The sequence below is a fragment of the Barbus barbus genome (assembly GCF_936440315.1).
Source record: "Barbus barbus genome assembly, chromosome: 21".
In the NCBI taxonomy this organism is placed as follows: domain Eukaryota; kingdom Metazoa; phylum Chordata; class Actinopteri; order Cypriniformes; family Cyprinidae; genus Barbus; species Barbus barbus.
Window position 1 is genome coordinate 7,844,761 of NC_136749.1, and position 24,097 is coordinate 7,868,857.

Here is a 24,097-nt window from a genome sequence, read left to right on the forward strand (position 1 = left end):
GTTCTCAGTTTCTTCCACCGCGAAGTGTAGCGGAGCTGAGAAGCTCGTCTCCCCTGTGGGGGTCTCGAGAGCTCCTCATGCCAGCAGCTCTGAGTACATCAGAGGCCAGTCTCGAGAGACTGGTTCCCTTAGTAGACCATCTGGCAGCGTGGAAACTACTGCCAGATGTATCTCAGTGGGTCCTGCACACTGTAGAGAAAGGCTATCGTATTCAGTTCTGCATTCTGCCGCCGCCTTTCAACGGTGTGGTTCCCACGTGCGTGGGCCCCGAGCAGGCTCTGATCATGGAACAGGAAGTAGACACTCTCTTGAGGAAGGAGGCCTTCGAGGTGGTCCCTCCTCACGAAAGAGAGTCCGGGTTCTACAGCCAGTACTTCATTGTTCCAAAGAAGGATGGAGGGCTCCGTCCCATTTTAGATCTGCGTCAGTTGAACCGCTCAGTCAGGCGACTGAAGTTCAGGATGCTTACACTCAAACAGGTCGTGGAAATCAAGTCCGAGGACTGGTTTGTCACGATAGATCTAAAAGACTCATACTTCCATGTCTCCATCCTTCTCACTCACAGGAAGTTCCTGAGGTTTGCTTTTGGGGCAAAGCTTACCAATATCGGGTCCTTCCTTTCGGCCTGGCACTCTCACCCCGCACTTTCACGAAGTGTGTGGATGCTGCTCTGGCTCCTTTGCGACTCCAGGGCATCCGCATACTCAATTATATCAACGATTGGTTGATCCTAGCTCAATCGGAGCAACTGGCGGTTCGGCATCGATATGTGCGCGAGAACGCCAAGAAAAGTGGGCTTTCTCCAGTTCAGAGAACCTCTTATCTAGGCATGGTGTGGGATTCGACCACGATGCAGGCACGTATGTCTCCCGCTCGAATCGACTCGATCCTCACCTCAGTCAAGAGAGTGAAAGAGGGCCAGTCACTCACTGTGAAGCAGTTTCAGAGACTGCTGGGGCTCATGGCAGCTGCGTCCAACGTGATACCTTTTGGCTTGCTGTACATGAGACCCCTAAAGTGGTGGCTCAAGACCGAGGGGTCTCCCCGAGGGGAAACCCGTTTCGCATGATCAAGGTCACGCGGCGATGCCTACGTGCCTTAGACATGTGGAGCCAAGCTTGGTTCTTGTGTTGGGAGCTCCTTGTCACCGCGTAATGCTAGCGACGGACGCATCCCTCACCGGTTGGGGAGCGGTCATGAGTGGCCACCCTGCCCGCGGTCTGTGGAGCGGTCGCCATCTAACGTGGCATATCAACTGTTTGGAAATGTTGGCCGTGTTTCATGCACTCAAGCACTTTCTCCCAGACCTGAGAGATCACCATGTGTTGGTGCGCACCGACAGCACAGCGGTGGTCTCTTACATCAACCATCAGGGAGGTCTGCGTTCGCGCCCCTTATAAAAGCTTGCGCACCAGATCCTTGTATGGTCCCAGGGCAAATTTCGCTCGCTGAGAGCCATCTATATCCCTGGGTATCTCAATGTAGGAGCAGACATCCTGTCGAGGCAGGGGCCGAGGCCCGGGGAATGGATGCTTCACCCCGAGGTGGTGAAGCAGATATGGAGAGTATTTGGCCAGGCTCAGGTGGACCTTTTTGCGACTGGACGCTATGGTAAAGGCTTGGTCGAGGCTTCATCTTTATGCTTTTCCCCCGATTGCTCTGCTCCCAGGAGTTCTGGCGAGAGTGCGCCAGGACGAGGTCAGCCTACTGCTAGTAGCACCGTTCTGGCCGAGCCGAGTATGGTTCTCGGACCTGATTTCTCTCCTCGACGGCTCCCCGATCTCTTCTCACAGGCGGGGGGCACTATCTTTCACCCCCGCCCGGAGTTGTGGAAGCTGTGGGTGTGGCCTCTGAGGGGGCGCAGCTCGTAGCTTCCGGTCTCTCAACCGAGGTTGCTGATACCATTCTCCAGTCCAGAGCTCCCTCTATGAGGAAACTGTATGCCTCGAAGTGGAAATTTTTCACTTCCTGGTGCGGAGACCGCCACTTTGACCCAGTTAACTGCCCGATTGGTACAGTGCTGGAGTTAGCACGGGGCAACAAAGGACTGAAAAAGCAAGAAATTTTGAAAAGATTCAGCTGGGAGAACATCTAGCAACTAATTAAGTTAATAGACATCAGGTCTGTAACATAAAAGGGATGTCTTAGAGAGGCAGAGTCTCTGAGAAGTAAAAATGGGCAGAGGCTCTCCGATCTGTGAAAGAGTGCATAAAAAGATTGCGGAATACTTTGCAATTTGACATTGAGGAACGTTGTTTTTAAAGGCTTTGCAAATCTCATCATTTACAGTGCATAACATCATCAAAAGTTTCAAAGAATCTGGGGAAATCTCTGTGCGTAAGGGACAAGGCCGAAGACCTTTGTTGGATGACCGTGGTCTTCGGGCCCTCAGACGACACTGCATCACTCATCGGCATGATTCTGTCATTGACATTACTAAATGGGCCTAGGAATACTTCCAGAAACCACTGTCGGTGAACACAATCCGCCATGCCATCTGTAGATGGCAACTAAAGCTCTATCATACAAAAAGGAAGCCATATGTGAATATGATTCAGAAGCGCCGTCGTGTCCTGTGGGCCAAGGCTCATTTAAAATGAACTGTTTCAAAGTGGCAAAGAGTTCTATGGTCAGACGAGTCCAAATTTGACATTCTTGTTGAAAATCATGGATGCCATGTCCTCTGGGCTAAAAAGGAGGGAGACCTTCCAGCTTATCTTCAGTTCAAAAGCCAGCATCTCTGATGGTATGGGGGTGCATAAGTGCATACGGTATTGGCAGCTTGCATGTTTTGGAAGGCACTATGAATGCTGAAAGGTATATAAAGATTTTAGAGCAACATATGCTCCCCTCCAGACGACGTGTAATTCGGCAGGACAATGCAAAACCACATACTGCAACAAGACCCGGCTCTCCTAGAGCGTTGGGTCGCAGCGGCAGGCCTCAAACGAGCCTGGGCCACGCCCCAGTTCTCACCGCAGCAAAACCTCACTCGCTTCCCGCTTCGGCTCTTCTTTTCACCACAGTTCTTCCTGCCGCTGCGCCGCATGTAGCCGGACCTCCAGCTCTCGTAGCAGTCAGCGTGAGGCTGCCTCTGCTAGCGGGTAGCGGCACAGGCTGTGTTACAAATAAACTTTTGGGTAAAGTCACTAAAGGCAGGTTGTTTGTTGCTAAAAGTTGTTAAACGATGTGAAGACATTATGGATGTCAATGTCATTTTTGTAACCATGATGACGCAAACTGCGTAGATCAAAGGAAATTACTAATTTTCTGTATTAATTTTCACTAGCATTTTACCTGTATTTTAAATTACACATTACTCAGATTGACAGATAAGATGCCAACGATTGTTGAACTTAATTTTTCCGAAAATCAGTGTACCTAAATGAACAATTATAGGTGCAAACCAACAACTAAGGTGTATCATAAAGAACTATTCATATTTTTATTATTATTATTATTATTATTGAACAAATGTATCTAGCAACCCAATTTGCATGTGTTGTGCATACTGCTAGGAACCCCTCTTCAAGTCTCTACCAGCCAATGTGCTTGGCTGGCCAGCAGTTTCAATACTTTCTTCTTTTCGTGTTGTTAAGGGGAAAAACAGGTATTTTCATAATTGTATCACTTTTTTAAAAAGTTGTTAAAAGCCGTCATATGTTCTCCTGCTACTTCTAACCCCTCTTTTTTTTCAGTGGTCTTCAGGTCCCACAGCACACGCTAGTGTCAGTCTGCCTCCACTAACTGTGCAGGCTGCACAGGCTCTCCAGCATTTTTCCTCCGAATATCACAAGCCTCCGCAGCCTACAGCTACAGCAGCTGAAATGAGCGCAAAGATGCTTATGCTTGCAACACATGGCCTCAGTCTTTTCCTCCTGTTACTTCTAATCCTTTTCCTTTTTAGTGGCCTCCAGCTCACGTAGCACACACTAGCGTGAGTCTGCCTCCGCTGCCTGCGCAGGCTGCACAGGCTTTGCCGGATAACCCCACTCCCGACCCATGGTCTACAATAGCTGAAGGAAGCGTGAGGCTGCCTCCGCTTGCAAATCAGGCCCACACATCTCGGGCTTTTCCTCCCGTTTCTAATGACCCCTTTTTCTTTTCAGTCGCCTCCAGCTCCCATAGCAGACACTAGCCCAGAGGCCAATTTAAAAGTCAGGCTGCCTCTGCTGCAGGGCTGTCAAATAAATTTGAATTTCGAATATTTGTCGAATTCAAAATAAAAATCCTCATTCTAATACAAAAAACGATGCATTTGAATTTTAGCCGTGTGTCAGGTAGCCTTATCAGTGGCACACAGGATGCACATTTTCTAGAGTGACATCGATCACTTTTAGACTCTCATCTCGCACAAGAGAGAAGCATGTTTAGAAAGCCATGTAAAATGTCTAATTGGCTCTCGTCTCTTTGTATTAAACTATGTATACATGATGTTGCTTTGTTCATCATTGTTTAAGCAACTTAATTGATTATATTTGGTTCATAAAGATTACACACTTTTTCACAGATAGTCATGTTGTTTATTGCTTTAATAAATGTGCATTAGTAATATTTTACTCGCCCTCCTGTGGCCTCAGGAGAGAAGCCAAAATCTTTTTCCCCCTAACTGAATTCATGCCTTTCAAATTCGAATAGAATTTGAATATTGATCAATATTTAACTGGAAAATTCAAATTTAGTTTTTCAGCCATTTTAAAAGCCCTACTCTGCTATCAATTGTATCCCATACTCCGTTCCCCCGTAGCTCCCTACTTCATTAAAAATAAAGTTTTCTTCCAGATCACGTTCCGGCTCCCCTCGAGATTCAAGACGCAGCAGGCCGTCAACAAGCATGGGCCATGCCCCAGACTTGGCCGCTCCTCACACTGTATTGCCTCTCTCCTCTTCTCAATAAATCACTGCGGCGCCTTCAGTTACAGCGCCGCACGCAACGTTGCCAGCTGGCTTGGCTTCCCAAACTCCTATCCTTCCCGCTCCCTTCCTTCTACCTCTGGCGGCAGATGCTAGCATGAGGCTGCCTCCGCTAGCCACTCAAGCTCAGCTACCTTACACTTACCCTTTCGCTACTCAGCAGCCATATCACCCTGTAGCCCAAGACTGGTTGCCTACTGAAGCTAAGCAGGGTTGAGCCTGGTCAGTACCTGGATGGGAGACCTCCTGGGAAAACTAGGTTGCTGCTGGAAGAGGTGTTAGTGAGGCCAGCAGGGGGTGCTCACCCTGCGGTCTGGGTGGGTCCTAGCGCCCCAGTATAGTGATGGGGACACTATACTGTAAAAAGCACCGTCCTTCGGATGAGACGTTAAACCGAGGTCCTGACTCTCTGTGGTCATAAAAAATCCCAAAAAAGAGTAGGGGTGTAACCCCGGCATCCTGGCCAAATTTGCCCATTGGCCTCTGACCATCATGGCCTCCTAACCATCCCCATATCTACTGATTGGCTTCATCACTGTCTCCTCTCCACCAATAAGCTGGTGTGTGGTGGGCGTTCTGGCGCACTATGGCTGCCGTCGCATCATCCAGGTGGATGCTGCACACTGGTGGTGAACGAGGAGACACCCCCCTTACTATGTAAAGCGCTTTGAGTGCCTTGAAAAGCGCTATATAAATGTAACGAATTATTATTATTATTACTCCTTTTTCCTATCATTGGGCAGCAGCCCCTGCTGCAGACATCCAAGTAGGGCATCATCAGCCAGCAACACAAGCTTACTGGCCTTCTCCCTCATTTCCTTCTACCTCTTTCTACGTGCTTCCCTAAGCAACAAAGGCTAATCCGTGCACGAGGCTGCCTCCGCAAATGGTTTCGGCCCCTCCCTATCCTCCTTCTAACCCTTCTCTCCAATCTAAACCCCAGTACACTTCATTCACTGCAGTCCCACTACCTACCCCACCGAATGCTGCAGCTCCGGAACCACCCTCTGTGCCAATACCATCAAGTCTCAGATTCTCACAGAAATTCTTCATCACCAACCCCAGTTCCTCACTGTTCGCAACTCGTATCCCTATAACACATCCTTCAAAACCTCTCCTCGACGCGTTACTTAATTCTTTCCTCCAAACAGGTTCACCCAGTACCATCCATTAATATCCAACAGCCGATCCAAGCTCTCGGTCGATGGTCATCGGACGCCTTCAAGAGCTACAGTATATCAGGACCAATCATTTTCACAAAGAAAGCCCATCTAACGCTGATCAGTTTAATGAAATTTGATGCTGCCGCTGCAGTGCCCTGCTTAATTTGATACTGATACTGCAGTGCCCCACTTAATTTGACACTGCAGTGCCCTGCTCATTTGATACTGCTGTTGCAGTACCCTGCTCAATTGATACCGCCGCTGCGGTGCCCCGCTTAATTCGATACTGCCAGTGCTGCCGCAGTGCCCTGCTCATTTGATACTGCTGCTGCAGTGCCCCGTTTAATTTGATCCTGTCACCGCAGTGTCCCGCTAATGGATCCTGTTGCCGCAGTGTGAATGAGGCCGAGAGCTGCTGAATGGCCAGTGTGAATACCGCCCTCATTTGAGCTGAGTTAAGAACTGTTCCCAGGAACGAAATCTGTTGGCTGGGGGACAGCGCACTCTTGGCAAAATTGACCCTGAGTCCCAGGCATTCTAAATGGCTGAGGAGGAAGGATCTGTGAGCCAGTCGTCAAGGTAATTCAAAATGCGGATTCCCATCTGTCTCAGCAGGGAAAGAGCAGGATTCATGCACTATGTGAAAGTGCGAGGTGCTAGGGACAGTCCAAAGGGAAGGACCGTGTATTGATAAGCCACTTCCTCGAAGGCGAATCTCAAGAATCGTCTGTGGTTGGGGGGGTCTGGATGTGAAAGTAGGCATCTTCGGACCCAGCGAAAAGAACCAGTACCCTGGGCACACTTGCGAGATGATCTGTTTCAATGTAATCATCCTTAACGCCCGTTTCATGAGGGCGTGGTTCAGGTGTCTGAGATTGAGGATGGGTCTCAGGCCACCATCCTTTTTGGGGACAAGGAAGTATCAGCTGTAGAAGCCTGACTCGCTCTGAGCCGGGGGAACCGTTTCTACGGCTCCTTTCGCCAGCAAATTCATCACCTTGGCGTGCAGGACGTGTGCGTCCTTGAACTGAGGTGGAAATCACGTCGCTGAATCGAGCGAATTGAAGTGTAAAACATTGCTTTATTATCTTTATTATCCATCTGCCAGGCCTCAGCCCGTGTGGCGAGGGGTTGGATTAGTTCGAGCTACAGGCTGCCTTGCGGGGACATGATGCTTGTGATAATAGGAAGAGGAAATTTGCTCTCTCTTCGAAAATGTTTGTGTTTTATTTTTCTCACTATAACAGCGATCGGTTGTGTGGGCACTATTTTAATGGGCACAGAGTTCACAATGGTGTTTACCACAAACACATTGCTGTCGGCACCCGGAACTGAACAGGGTGCTTGGAGGAACAGCAGAGGCTGCTTGGTGGGTGGTCCGGCTGTAGCAAGACTTGCCCCATTCCTCTTTCTGTCCCACAGATCAGGAAGATGCCTGAGGAGCCAGGTCCAGCACTATCTTGAGCCGGGGTCCCTGGCACTTAGGGAATGTATAGCATCTGGCCGAGCGGAGCGTTGACAGGTCTCAGCTAACCGCTTGTCCAATTGACGAATAGGCTCGTCCAGCGAAAGCTGAAGTCATCCTACACGGCTTGGACGGTGGGCAGCCTTTGCCTTCCAACTGATGGCCGTGGGCGGGCAAAGATGCGCGGCCACTGACTCATCCAGGGAAGGCAGTCTGTCGTACCCTTTTCCTTCGGCGCCGTCGGCAGATGTAAGGGTGGACGAAGAAGAGGCACGTAGGCGGGCTGAGTAGGGGGTGCGCCAAGATCTGGTGATCTTCCATTCATCCAGGCGGCTACGGGTGGGTTCCTCAGGAGAACCACTCCAAATCTAGCTCCTCCACAGCTTTAGACAGGATATGGATCAGTTTGGCATCCATGCCTGTGCTGGGTGTGCTGGGCTGTGCAGATGGCAGCGGGGCTGGGTCGTGAGATGAGCCCGACAGCTCCTCCACATCTGAAGCCGCCAGAGACATGTTGTCTTCCATGTCGTCGCATTCGCTCCCACCAATTGAGACCAGATCGCTCGCAGCCGCAGAGGGACAATGGTCCGGGTGAGCGAAGAGGACGGGAGAAACCTCTTTATGAGGAGAGAGTGAAACATGCAGGGGCTCAGCTGGCGTGGGCTCAGTTGTCTCCGAGCACCGAGTTCCTCTGCCCCGATGCTTTTTCCTCACAGGTTCCTGGGAGGAAGGAAGCGGGAGGATGCGAGGGGTGGAGTAGCTTTCTGAAAAGAAAGCCAACCGCGAGCGCAGAGAGGTGACATGGTATTTGCAACAACGGCGAGAAAATTTGCGCTTAGAAATTTGCTGTAATAGAAAAATCACCAGATGGCGGCAGGAAGGAGTCTTGATCCACTGCGAGGCTTGTTCACAACAAAGGCTTCAAATCTCATAGAGCGAAGATCTTGCAGTTGTCGCTGAAGGAGAAGAAATCTGAGGATCCTATGGCAAAATGCCCGCTTGTAGCCAGATGGCCCCATCCATTCTGGTGGGCTCTGGCCGACTTTGTTTTTAATTCACTGCATGTTGAATTCACATTCACTTCACTGTTTTGTTTTAATTCAGCCATTGTCAGCCTTGATACTGGCAACAAAACGTTTACCAAGCCACATCACTTCAATCCCAGTATACATTTACCCAACTATTATCAAAAGTATTTCTAAATAAATACAAAACATTTTCTTGCGACTTTACATGAAGTATTATGACAACATGCATTATGAAGAAGAATTGGACCTGTTCTGTAGGTGCATTAGAGCTAACATTAGCATCATGCTACATAAAACAATTTATGAGATTAATAGTACACTTTTATTCAGAACTCACTTTAAACCACCATCGAGTGTTTGTTATAACTTCCTTTTGCGATCACATGTGTATATATAGCCTACGCAACTGCTGTCACGTAAACCAATTACCAGCAATCAGTTGCATCGGTGGCCAAGATTCTAATTAGTATTTGTGAGCACTGCATTAGCATAATGTAGTGACTTCTGCCTAAAGTAGCAATGATTGTATGTTTATATCCAGGTAGAGTGTAAAGGTGAGAAGGAATGAGACAGTCAGGATATAGTACTAGCTGGTGTGCTATTTATAGCATGGTAAAACACTGTTGTCAAATTCATAATATGGCAGGCTGTTTGATTATCCCCCCTAATCAGAGCTGAGAGTCTCAAGGGTAAAAAAGCTGTTTTTGAGTGAGTCATGTGTCATAAGTGTGCAGTATTGTGTAGAGCTGTGTCCATATACTGACTTCCTCTTCCTTATACAGTGAACTATGTGATATGTGACACAGTAGTGAATAGTAAATTAATGAAGGATATCGCTTTTCCACTGGGGCCAGAGCATTATTGGGGTGAAGAGCAAATTAAAAAGCCTGGCCCAGATCCTGGTTCCGACCCCAAAAACTTGATTGGCTCAAACAAGGGAGCATATGACGTCAGTAGGCAGAGCTTCTACTACGGACTGCAGTTTGAGTTAAGGTAAATGAACAAAATGAACAACAATACTTAAATATGTCTGTTCAGCAGTGGTTAGCAGAAGAGATCAACATTCTCCTTCCACAAGAGATAACAAGTAACTGTTCAGGACAAACAAGGGACTCATGAACAACTATCACTAAATAATATATATATATATATATATATATATATATATATATATATATATATATATATATATATTAGGGCTGTCAACGTTAACGCATGCGATTAATCTAAAAATCTTAACGCGTTAATATTTTTTTTTAATCGTAAATTAATCGTTTGATAAGGTTTGACCCCAACTTCTTGCCGTCATCGCAGTTAATCTTGGAAGGTCATAATTGCCTGCGTCTCAATGTGCACACTATCCATCCTAAATTCTATGTGATATTAGTCATTTTCAATGCTATTTAGGGCAGATAGGGTGGATAGAATGCACATTGGGATGAAAGGATTTTGTGATTATGACACGCCGGGCTAGACAAAAGTGAAGTGAACGTGGAGAGTGCGAGTGTGTCCGAGAGAGAGAGAGAGTGTGCGAGAGATATGTATACACATATGTGATAAGGGTATAGGGAACCAGTGTTGCCAGGGTCGCGGTTTTCCCACACAATTGGGCTATTTTGAAAATACAGTCACGGGAAAAATTACAGAGCCATGGGTTGCGTTTTTTTTTGTACCGTGGCCGCCCAAAGTGATGTGGGTAGTGGGTAGTAGACAAATAAAAATGGGACTGTCCTATGGTGTGACATAGCAAAAATGTAGAAAAAAAAACTTAACATACAAATAACATGAGAAAAATGTATCTTCATTCTTAGAGTTACAAATAGCATGAGAGCGGTTTATCTTCAATGTTAGAGGTTATTTTTATTATTATAAATTTTTTTTGTTGTTGCATTTTTCCATCACACTAAAGGACACATTGATACGTCAACTACCCATGTACACCTTCCTGGACTCACTGTTTATACAGTATGAAGGTATTACAGGTATAAGGACATACTTTTTTATTTATTTGGATAGATACTAAAATATACAATACAATGCATATTGTCATATATTATATTGAACAATTAATTCAGATCCTAGATTAAAAAGTACATTCATTCTTACTTAGTTAATCCTTATTGTGTGGGGTGGTGAACATCTGTCAACTGCTGTCACGTAAACCAATTACCAGCAATCAGTTGCATCGGTGGCCAAGATTCTAATTAGTATTTGTGAGTTAAGTTTTTTTTTCTACATTTTTGCTGTCACACCATAGGACAGTCCAATTTGTATTTGTCTACTACCCACATCCATCCGTCCGTCCATACATCCATCCATCCGTCCGTCCGTCCGTCCGTCCGTCCGTCCGTCCGTCCATCTATCCGTCCATCCATCCATCCATCCATCCATCCATCCATCCATCCATCCATCCATCCATCCATCCATTTTAAATACATTTACTTCTCACGTAGCCAAAACCAGCTGGAAAAGAAACACATCCCCTCTCCAAGCCCAGTGGGTAATATGCAAATAACTCAATTTAATGCTAATGCACTCTTCAGAGTGACACACTCACGCTTGGGAAGTGCACACATACTCTGACCTCCTTGTAGAAGTCATTAAACTTTGATTCTATGAAGTTTCACTTGTCCAGATTATTCAACACAAGAGATGAAGCTGGGCCGCAGAATGCTGCAGTCTGCGCTTCTCCAGATAACCAAACCAAAATCACAAATGAGATTCTGAAATGTTTCTCTTGAGATTAAAACATGTATAAAACGCAGTGCCTGCTGTCTCCATTTATTTTTCTTAGATCTGCAAAAATATTTAATTAGAAGTCAAAGCTCTGAGAACTCAAACATCTCTAATCAGATTCTTCTATAGATTCCAAAAGAAAAGATTGTAAGACATTGTCCATTCATTTTGTATAAGGTAGGAAAGCTTTAGGAATTAACAGTGCCTTTTACATGTATGTGTTATGGGTCAGTTTAAGGAGCTACTCCTGATTTTAAGGGCAGTCCCTCTCTGTAACATCTTCCAAAACCATGTGAAGTGAATGACAATGAAATACACCGTGTTTATGTGCATCTAAAGCAATTTTTTTATATCATATAGGAGAACTACATTGAGCTTTGAAAGTGCAACATCCAAGCAATTAAATTCCCCTGTAGCCTACATTGTCTTTAATACAATATAAAACAATAGCAGCCATTTATGAATGTTTGCTTCTTTCATCTGGAGGCATGCAGCATGTCTGTGACCTTTTGAATTCTCTCTTCCCTTCTGTAAGATTGTCGTCTTTCAGATTTTAACATTTCTTGAAATTGTATGTGTCTGTGTAAACATCTGTGGAGAGTCAGCAAGCACAGGTGCTTAATGAGCCTAAGGCAGAAATCCATGTGCTTTTCAGGATTAAGCACAATCTGTATGTGTGTGACTAGATTCCAAAAGAAAAGATTGTAAGCCACAGCTTTAGTGTGCTGTGGAAATTGAGGTATGACCTATGATTTGTTAATTGATTTCTTTTAAAAGGTATTAGGAAAGCTTAAGAAAGCAACAGTCCTTTTACCTGCTTGTGTTAGGGGTCAGGTTCAGGAGCTTTTCATGAATTTATTTGCAACCTAGGAAGGCATATCATCTTGCAAAACAAATACTTTTTCTGTTTGTGTACATCTAAAGCACTGTTCACATACAGTATCATTTTACAACAGTACTACTGTATATAATGCTGTGAGGTCTTAAAAATTCAGTAGTCATGACCTTTAGTAGCAGCTGCTTCTAAATTAGTCTTTTTAATGAGTTTCAAAATCCACTCTAAGCATATTCCCACATGCTGGCTGGGGTAATCTGATTATAGCATTTCACTAACAAACAGTTAAATGCATAAACTCTCTCTCTCTTGGATTATTACCACTGAGTTGGTCTCAGCACTTACAATACATCAGCTTATATCTCAAGAGGGGTCATATTTTACGGAAATCAAAACTTGATGTACTGTGAAAGCATACTGTTAGGCTGATGATACACGGGGCAACTTTTTGAGCAATTTTGCCGGGCAACTTTTTTTTGAGCAATGTTGCTTGGGCACTTTCCCATTGAGAATGGGTAACAAATTTCTATCTGGATATTTTCGATTGGTTGTAGGCCCTTTTTCTCACCTGGTTGCCCGTTTATGGCAACATTGCTCAGAAAGTTGCCCAGTGTCTCATCAGCCTTACTGTAAGAAGACAGATTAGAGCCTGTTCAGCCAGCCACCAGTTCAATGCTTAAACACAGGTTTGCACGGAATATTCAGAAATGGGGATTATTAATGAATTAACTTTTTATTTTGAGTTAAGAATGACAAAGACATACATTATAAATTCATTGTTTCATTTATAAATTATTTACTTGTAAGTCAAACATTTAATGACATAATACAGACACTCATTATCACCACCTGTGGTAAATACAGTCATAAAGTCAAATCTTTGTCAGCATGATTGGTAAGACTGTATTTTGAGGTCCAGTTCTTGCTATTAACAAACCTTTAACTGATTTTTGCCTCAATAATCTACTAATTTGCTGCTTACTAATAGTCAGCAAGGTACTTGTTAAATTTAGGTATTGGGTAGGATTAGGGAGGTAGATTAAGGTCATGTAAATCATTTTTTTTTTTTTTAAAGAACTAATAAACAGCCAATATGTTATTAATAGGCATACTAATAAGAAATTAGTTAATAGTGAGAATTGGTCTCTACACTAAAGTGTTACTGCATGATTTCTTTTTAATCACATGCTGTCTGTTTTGCTTTCATTTTTATAGACTTTTAGTTTGCATTTCCTTTGTTATCTGTTTTCCTTTGTTCCATTTTTCCCTCAAATCCTTTGTTGCTATGGTTATTCATTCACTTCATGTAGTTTTATTTTTTAATGCGAATACAATATCAAATTTGCCTGATTGTGTTTAACAAATTAGATTTGCATATAATCTGTTATTAACCTAGTCTTGAACATGAAATTATGATTATTGTAAGAAAATGTACAGTTTTTGTTTGTTTGTTTGTTCCTTTGTTTTGTTTTGTGTCATTGCTCAGAAAAAGTGAATTTGTGAGATTTGTGATAACTAAAAAAAAAAAAATATATATATACAAAGGTGGGGGGGTGGGGTGACAGTTAACAGGTTAAACAGTATGATTATCCCAATGCCATGTTAAACCTTTATAAGAAGGTTTTAAGCATGAAAAGTTGTACTTGCAGTTTGCTGCGTTAATAAATAGCTGCGTTTTTGTTATCAGCTTTCAGTTTATCATCAAGTGGAACAATTGATTCATTACAAACACTCACTCTTTGTTTTAAAATGCAGTTGAACCTTTACATTTTAATCCCCATTGATATCTATTCATACAAATAGGGGAATTCTTAAACTTTTTCTGTATATCCCCACTCATGTCAGAAGAATAAGAGTCTTTTCCTTCTCGCTAAAAGCGATGGATCATGTTTGTTTACTATAGCTGACTGGCCTTCTTACATGCCTGCTGATAACATCTGGACATCAATATGTTTTATGATAAAATTCCTCACAAATACTTTTTTACCATTTCTTACCATGGTTAGCCACTGTTGAAATTTTGAATAAATTGCCATTTTTTCCCCCTATGCGTGTTTTGGTGTCTTTTATCAAATTTGAAAAGTAATTCTGTTTGTTGTCTAAAATTCTAATATGAAATAGTTTTCCATAACTAGTCCTACAAAAGAAAAAAAGTAGAATTTTAATAATGAAAGTAAAAAAAAATTCTGTTTTCATTAGTCTGCTGTGTATGAAAACATAGGCTACTGTTGTGCTTTCTGTTATTGTGAATGACTCTTCACTTTCATTCCATCCAAGTCAGTGACTGATGTCTTTTGAAGTTTTCATGTTTCAAAGTGTGACAAGCCAAGATGAGTTTGAGACTCTTTCCACAGTGACCCAAATGAAATGGATGTCCAAGAGCAATTAAAAAATATCTCATGCAGCCAAGCTTTTGATGCACTGTTCTCATCCGAATGTTGAATAGTGAGCTTTAAAAAGATGGGGAACTGAAGGACTTAGCTGAAAGACAGAAAGTAATCAGGGACATGGCTTTGCAACACTGGTAATTGAATGAGGGGAATATGAAAGAGAATTGAGAAAAAAGAGGTGTGAAAGCTAACATAAGGAATTGGGGACTTAAGTACTTATTTTTGCTGCTAATACTGACTACAATAACCAAATTCTCCTCCCTGCCTGAAAATTTTATTGGGTTTGCAGAGTTCTTGTCAAAAATCATTCTCCAAGAGCTTTTTGAGAATGAAATGGAAAACTGAAGGAGATGTACTGTTGTATGATATGTGATCACATAAGCTGGTGTCAATTAAATATTTCTGGCTGGAAATTGATTCCTTGCACAATCCTGTTCCACTGTTCAAAAGGGCATGGTTATTGTGAAATACTGTAGAAATATATTGCTTTTATTGCCTAAGATTCAAACCCTTTTTTTATACATACACTCACCTAAAGGATTATTAGGAACACCATACTAATACTGTGTTTGACCCCCTTTCGCCTTCAGAACTGCCTTAATTCTACGTGGCATTGATTCAACAAGGTGCTGAAAGCATTCTTTAGAAATGTTGGCCCATATTGATAGGATAGCATCTTGCAGTTGATGGAGATTTGTGGGATGCACATCCAGGGCACGAAGCTCCCGTTCCACCACATCCCAAAGATGCTCTATCGGGTTGAGATCTGGTGACTGTGGGGGCCATTTTAGTACAGTGAACTCATTGTCATGTTCAAGAAACCAATTTGAAATGATTCGAGCTTTGTGACATGGTGCATTATCCTGCTGGAAGTAGCCATCAGAGGATGGGTACATGGTGGTCATAAAGGGATGGACATGGTCAGAAACAATGCTCAGGTAGGCCGTGGCATTTAAACGATGCCCAATTGGCACTAAGGGGCCTAAAGTGTGCCAAGAAAACATCCCCCACACCATTACACCACCACCACCAGCCTGCACAGTGGTAACAAGGCATGATGGATCCATGTTCTCATTCTGTTTACGCCAAATTCTGACTCTACCATCTGAATATCTCAACAGAAATCGAGACTCATCAGACCAGGCAACATTTTTCCAGTCTTCAACCGTCCAATTTTGGTGAGCTCGTGCAAATTGTAGCCTCTTTTTCCTATTTGTAGTGCAGATGAGTGGTACCCGGTGGGGTCTTCTGCTGTTGTAGACCATCCGCCTCAAGGTTGTGCGTGTTGTGGCTTCACAAATGCTTTGCTGCATACCTCGGTTTGAACGAGTGGTTATTTCAGTAAAAGTTGCTCTTCTATCAGCTTGAATCAGTCGGCCCATTCTCCTCTGACCTCTAGCATCAACAAGGCATTTTCGCCCACAGGACTACCGCATACTGGATGTTTTTCCCTTTTCACACCATTCTTTGTAAACCCTAGAAATGGTTGTGCGTGAAAATCCCAGTAACTGAGCAGATTGTGAAATACTCAGACCGGCCCGTCTGGCACCAACAACCATGCCACGCTCAAAATTGCTTAAATCACCTTTCTTTCCCATTCTGACTTTCAGTTTGGAGTTCAGGAGATTGTCTTGACCAGGACCACACCCCTAAATGCATTGAAGCAACTGCCATGTGATTGGTTGATTAGATAATTGCATTAATGAGAAATTGAACAGGTGTTCCTAATAATCCTTTAGGTGAGTGTATATTTGTGTACAGTGATGTAAAAATTTTTATTTGTATTGTGTTTTAATTATGTTTTTATTAAAACATCAACATAATTACATCATCAGAATAACAAATTCAGAAATAATAATTGATATTAATTTTAATTGGATTTAATGTAAACATGTCTAAAGTGAAAGCAAGGAAATCTGACCTTTCCTGTTAAGTAATTCCCCTTGGTAGATGTCAGAACCTTGCAACAAAAACAGTGCAGATTTGTAAATTCTTATGGTATTATCCTATATATCATAGTCTTTATTGTTCACTTTTATTTGTTTTATTTCTCTAGATCCTGGCAAATATCATAATTTTCATATGTGGGAACCTGGCAGGAGCATACCATAAGCATCTGATGAAACTGGCGTTAAAGCAGACATATCAAGACACCTGCAACTGTATAAAATCACCCATCAAACTGGAGTTTGAGAAGGGACAACAGGTTATACATCAGTTTTCCTTTACTATCTATCAGTTCTGAAGTCATGATCTTTCAGCTAGTCTGTGGCTGGAGCTGAAAGACCTGCCAAAACCGAGGTATTCCATGTTTCCTTTGGCAAAGCACTTAATGCTCTGGGTAAATTAACATTGGTGAATTCAGGAGTGAATTGGGTCTAGTCCTGGAATACTGGAAAGCTTTTGTGGCATGTGGCATGTGCCAGTTTGCTGAAAGAATGACAAAACTAGATTAGATTAGTGTAAAAAATAATAATTCCTCAACCTCCTTAGATGTATCAGACCAGCTTCAAGTTTATTTAATCTACGTGCATGTTTTTGCAAATGACTTTAGGAATTTGAAAGTACAGTATATTTGATTGTACAGAAGCTTCTTTAATATGGCTTCATTTGTGAAGGGAATCAGATGTTTTTTGCCTCTTTTAAAGGTAAATTTTCTCATGTCTGTGCCACAAGTGTAATGCAATGTTAGATAGGTACGGTGGCCGAGAGAGCTCAACGCGCTGCAACTTCAGAAAACACATGCAAATAGACAAAACACCAGCAAATCAAGAAAACATCTTCATCATTTTGACAACACATGCGCTGCAAATGCTCACAACACATGCAAATTGAGAAACGCTGCAAATGCTCACAACACATGCAAATTGAGAAACGCTGCAAATGCTCACAACACATGCAAATTGAGAAACGCTGCAAATGCTCACAACACATGCAAATTGAGAAACGCTGCAAATACTCACAACACATGCAAATTGAGAAACGCTGCAAATCCTCACAACACATGCAAATGTCCCTTCTTTCATTAGCCTACTAAAAGAGCCTGAATAAATTTTTAAATATTATTCTTACTGACATTTTTATTTTGACCTGGTTTTAACAATTAATGAAGCATTGCAAATTTATTTTCATTAACCTTGAAATTATATTTAGTTGAGGATAAGTTAGCCATCTTACATAATAACGTTAATCGTGTTATTTGTCATTATTAATCTAATAATATCCAAAAGACAAAGAAATCATGCAATCAGGGTGTTAAAATAAACAACAACAACAAAAAAACACTCACCTTTCAGTTCACCAACAACTCAACCAATAGCCACTGCACAATAAGCAAATCCCAGCTGGTCCGTCACTTTTTTTGGGTCCCCTTGAAACATTTCCATTGTGGTCCATGCAGCACGTTTTTGTGAGGATTTGCAGCGTTTCTTAATTTGCATGTGTTGTGAGGATTTGCAGCGTTTCTCAATTTGCATGTGTTGTGAGCATTTGCAGCGTTTCTCAATTTGCATGTGTTGTGAGGATTTGCAGCATTTCTCAATTTGCATGTGTTGTGAGGATTTGCAGCGTTTCTCAATTTGCATGTGTTGTGAGCATTTGCAGCGTTTCTCAATTTGCATGTGTTGTGAGCATTTGCAGCGTTTCTCAATTTGCATGTGTTGTGAGGATTTGCAGCGTTTCTCAATTTGCATGTGTTGTGAGCATTTGCAGCGTTTCTCAATTTGCATGTGTTGTGAGCATTTGCAGCGTTTCTCAATTTGCATGTGTTGTGAGCATTTGCAGCGTTTCTCATTTGCAGCGCATGTGTTGTCAAAATGATGAAGATGTTTTCTTGATTTGCTAGTGTTTTGTCTATTTGCATGTGTTTTCTGAAGTTGCAGCGCGTTGAGCTCTCACGGCCACCGTAGATAGGCCACGAATGTTGGGTTTGAGATAGAACAGCAGACGCTGACAGTGATTTGCAGTAACAAATCATTTATTTTCAATCACTGGTTTATGGCGTCACAACGGCCACTGGTGATGCAACAAAGAATGAAATTTAAGCAACTATGCAGTGACTACCAATGGCAGGACAGTGCATGAAAGGCGATTTGAGTTACAGAATACTCAGCAAAATGCTCTGGGTAACACTTTATAATAACTGCACGTTAAACATTAGTAAATAGTCAATTCATCATTTATAAAGCATTGTCCCTATATTAATAGACAGTAGTGAGCCATTTATAAATACAGCTATTAATGCTTTGTTCTTGTTTTATAAGCATATCTATTACATGTTTAGTAATTGTATTTTAACACTTTATTAATTATTAATTTATCTTTTCTAAATTATTACATTATTTACAAACCAGTTATTTATTTGTCATCAGCAGTTCATAAGACAATTTAGTAAATAAAATTTATCCTAATAGGAAATAACTATTTAAATGGACATTTATACATCTTGTTCCTGTAGCTCAAATAGTAGAGCATGGCGCTAGCAACGCCAAGGTCATGAGTTCGATTCCCAGGGAAAGCAAGAGCTGATAAAAATGTAAAAACTGTAACTTGAATACAATGTAAGTCGCTTTGGATAAAAGCGTCAGCTAAATGCATAAATGTAAATGTAAATGTATTTACTCTCTCTCTCTCTCTCTCTCTCTCTGTATATATATATATATATATTAGTTGAGGTGGTTATAAAACATTTAGTAGTTGTCAGTTAACTATTTTTGTGAGCACATTTAAATTGAGGACCACTTATGCCTCGTGAAAGCTTTTACAAAGGAGATTTAAAGGCTTGGTTATCTTCTAAACAGAAAAAGGAAACAAACACAACACAAAGTAAGACAGAACACACACCTTGCAGTGATTGAGTGGAATGAATGGTGGCAAAGAAACACTATGATGTGCATTTGGCAAATTCATTCATTACATTTCAAGAAAGTACAAGTAGTTAAATTCAGTCACTGTAACCAGTGTAAGATCACTGTGATGGCTGTAAATTTCAAATATTGTTTGATCATTTGTTGAACATATTAGTTTTTCTATTTCAGCTCATTTTGAGTCTTCAGTTTAAAATGTAGAATTTATTTGGAATTTGCCACACTAAGATTTTGTCAAATTTTGGCATTATTGTTCATTTTATATCTAGTGTAGGCCTACAGTTTCAATTTTCCCCCCAACTGAGCTTGGTTTCTCTCAAGGTTTTTTTCTCCGTTCTGTCACCAATGAAGTTTTGGGTCCTTGTCGCCTCTGGCTTGCTTAGTTGGGGACACTTAATTTTCAGCGATATCTTTGACTTGTTTGCACAGATACTATTTAACCTATTTAATACTGTAAAGCTGCTTTGACACAATCTGTCTTGTTAAAAGCTCTATATAAATAAAGGTGACTATATATATATATATATATGTGTGTGTGTGTGTGTGTGTGTGTGTGTATATATATATATATATATACCTGTGTGTGTTTATGTATATATATATATATATATATATATATATTAGGGCTGTCAACGTTAACGCGTTAACACATGCAATTAATTCAAAACCCTTAAGGTTTTAAAATAATTTAAAGCAATTAATGCAAAATTACTGATACACAATTTCTATTCTAAACCTTTTTTCTTGAGTTCGCTTCTCTGATTGCAATCAGATCATTTTAAGCCGCTAAATTCTAAAGTTCTCAGTCCATTGATCCAGCAGGCGAATCCATTGAAGCAATCAGTTCAAAACAGGGCTAATGTAAAGAAAACCAGGCTGATTACATTAGAGATGGCGGAGAGAATAGATACTCAGGTTGTGTTTTCAGTGAATTATTAATTCCAGTGTATTTCGCTTTAAAGCACAGGCTCTGTGATTATTTCTGAAGAGCACGAGAGCTCACTCACACGTCACGCAGTGTGAAATACAGTCTGAACGTAACATCAAATCATCCCACCACTGTATGATATGGAAACTACGTTTTCTCAGCTGAATAGAGCTAACAAGCTTCTTTTGATATTTGAGTTTTGATGGTTGAGGATTGCAATTAAAATAAAGACGATTGCGGTGACGTACAGGAGTTGTAAGCATGCGTGAGTCTGATAAACCGTCCCTGCGTCCCAATGTGCACACTATCCATCCTAAAGTATATGTGATATTAATAATTTTCAATACTATTTAGGGTAGATAGGGTGGATAGTATGCACATTGGGACGCAGGCCGTGTTTGAGCGCTCTTGACGCACAGATCATATGTTGTATTCATGCACAGACACATTTCAGTACATTCACGTTATTTCCACACACATTCAGGATAATGTTTTGCTATGTCTTGTGTATGTTGCTGTGTTTAGTCAGTGTGCACAAATGTATCAGTTATATGAACTTATATAATTTGGTTCTTTGGTGTCCTTTTGGAGTCTCCCAAGTGTCCTTTTAAAAAAAAAAAGATATCTAAATTTATCTTGAAATAAGCATTTTGGACTATCTGTGGCTTGTTTATTGAAGATGCATGACAACCAGCTAGCAGTGCATTACAATAGTCTAGTCTAGAGGTCATGAATGCATGAACTAGCTTTTATGCATCAGAAACAGGTAGCATGTTTCGAAGCTTACCAATGTTTCTAAGATGGAAGAATGCTGTTTTTGTAACATGGGAAATATGATTTTCAAAGGATAAGTTGCTGTCTAATATAACACCCAGATTTTTGACTTTAGAGGACGTAACATTACATCCGTCTAGTTGCAAATTGTAATCCAAGAGATTCTGTGTACTGTTTTTTGAATGGCTGAGCTTTACACATTTCATGAAGATAAGGTGTACTGTCAAGTTGTTCTTTGCAACCTCTTTGTGCACCTTCTTTGAGCACTGGACCACTGTCATCAAGTCCCGAGGTGTTTGCATATTTTCTTTGTTTCATTATTGTCAGAAGTGGACAAATAATGGGCTAAAACAGCAGTAAAAGTAGTTTTTCTGAACTTTTTATTTATGCCTTAATGTATTAATTGTTCAGCTGTAGTTCGCCAAATGAAAGGGGACTTAACTCTGTAAAGTCTGACATATGATTATTATTATTTTTTTTAGATGTATTTTTCGGCATTTTTGCCTTTATCGGACAGTATATACTGACATATACTGGCTTTCCTGTAGCTCAAATAGTACAGAATGGTGCTAGCAACGCCAAGGTCATGGGTTCGATTCCCAGGGAAAGCAAGAGCTGATAAAATGTAAAAACTGTAACTTGAATGCAATGTAAGTCGCTTTGGATAAAAGCGTCTGCTAAATGCATAAATGTAAATGTAAATGTAAGAAATGATGTGTGAGAGAGAGGGGGGATAGGATTGGGAAAAGTCCACAAGCCACGACTTGAACTCGGGTCACCCAAAGCCCAACAGTGCTACGTATATGTCGGCGCACTGCCCATAAGGCTATCGGCGCCGACATGTGAATTATTAGTATTAATATTATTAATAATAATAATAATAAACCTTTAGAAAAAAACTTAGTTATATGATCAAATCTCTGTAGTTTTGTTTTTTATTTTGAGGGCAAAACATATAACACAGTGTAATACAATGATGATTGAAAGATGTACAAATAAATGTTCCTCAAAAGCCTGATATATCATATTTGATACTCCCATTTTAACATAATTTTTATTTGAAAAAAAATTATGTACAGATATTCAATTAATCTAAGTTGCTTCAGTGCAGTATGTTCATCTTGAAATATTACTAACATTATATTATTATATTTGATTATTTTTACATTTACTTTATAAAAATTACAGCAATTGGTTTCACAAAAAGACGTGTACCACAACCAGAAGGGGGATGTTTTTAGAATTATACTAAGAGGTCTTTTACATAAAAAAGTAAATAGTATTAGAGGGCAGAAGGCATGTAGTAGATTGTGTACACAGGTTTTTCAGCCAATGTTTGATAGTGCTGAAAAATTTAGAGACATTAGAAATGTGCGCATCAAATATGATACAGTAGGCTTTACAGAGTTAGGGTTGCTGTGTGTCTCTGGTTCTAAACTGTTCACAGTTACTTTTTTCAGTTTAGAAGTTAGTCACAACATTTATCCATGTTCCATTATGAGCACCAATTGAAACCCATGACAACATAGAACATGCAAACTCAACATAGACAGCCCTCATTGGCTCAGGGCTGGCCTGAGTAACAAGATGTTGAACAACATCATTTCATGAAATCAAATTTCAATAAGAAATGACAAAATTTAAATGATAAAATGAGAGATATGCAATAACATTTATTTTAAGAAATCAAATTGTAAACTGTCTTTATAAATATTCAAATTATAAAAAAAAAATTAACAACTCTTACATTTCTGTATTCTATTGGGGCCTGTACCATGACATATCTGATGGGGTCACACTTTAAAAATGTAGTATTGATTTGTGTTTAACTTTTAATGGTATTTTTGTACTTAGCATTTATTTGCTGCTGTGTCTTGGTGTTAGTGTGACATCTATAATAATAATAATTCGATGAAGCTTTTATGGCAACGTGCAATCAATCCATTGACCACAAACCTGAATTTGTTTCTCTTTGTGGTAAAGTCCTGTGTTCTCAGACTTGCTCAATGTATTCTTTTCAGTGGTAGGATGATATTTGTCAAAAATAATTTGGGTGACTCATGTCCATATCTGTTTGCGTCAGATGGAAAATAACTGAATCTGAAAATCTTATTCTGAATTTAATTTTAAATGTTAGAATAACATATGTGTTATTCCACGAGTTACTCCTAAACGAAGCCCGTGTCTTTCCCTCTGGGAGAACCCACCTCTCGTCGGGTTGGAGTCCCCCCAGTACTTCCATATGCAGTACAACCCTACGGGGTTAGTCCATATGTACTTCTTCACATAACTCCTTCGGGGAAGGATGTGGTTCCGCAGCGGTCCTTTCCAAGGAAAGGGTACGCTTTCCCAGTGTTATCCAATAGTCTCACTGAATGGGTTTTGGTGAACAGCAGTGATCGACACTCTCTGTGTTTGCCCTTTCCCACCGTCCTTAAGCAAGGGGGTACAGGAGGCTTGCTACAGAGCGCTGGAAGGGGGCAGCTCCTGTGGCACTTTGGTAGGGATTTCTATTCGTCGGTCAGTCCGACGTACGTCGGACGTGACCGACTGAATGGGAACGTCTCGGTTACATAGGTAACCCTCATTCCCTGAAGGAGGGAACGGAGATGCACGTCCTGTCGCCACAGTCGCTGGACCCCGCTGATGCTGCCGCCTTACCTGTTCGGCTCCTCAGAGAAAACCTGAAGATGCAACGCACCTGCTGCTCATTATATACCCGCGCTGCGAGGTGAGCAGCTGCTGCATATGATTGCATGCCAATGTGCATGGGCTCGTTTTAGTTACACTCGAAGCAGATTGGCCTCTCTAGCGAGATTCCTATTCGTCGGTCAGTCCGACGTACGTCTCCGTTCCCTCCTTCAGAGAACGAGGGTTACCTATGTAACCGAGACGATCTCCTGTCAAGTTAAACGATTAACATGTAGTGCTTGTAACTTATTATAAAATCACTCAAAATAACTGAAAAATCCATCTACAGAAATATAATATACTGTATA

The 24,097-nt window shown here is 41.4% G+C and overlaps 1 pseudogene across 1 annotated transcript in view; it reads right to left on the minus strand.

The window, feature by feature from the left end:
* Positions 1-7,890: 7,890 nt before the first annotated feature.
* LOC306887265 (dynein axonemal heavy chain 5-like) overlaps positions 7,891-24,097 on the minus strand; it is a 106,637-nt pseudogene continuing 90,430 nt past the window's right edge. Inside the window, exon 64 of the transcript in view lies at positions 7,891-8,388. The product of the transcript in view is annotated as a dynein axonemal heavy chain 5-like (transcript). The remainder of the gene's footprint in view (positions 8,389-24,097) is intronic.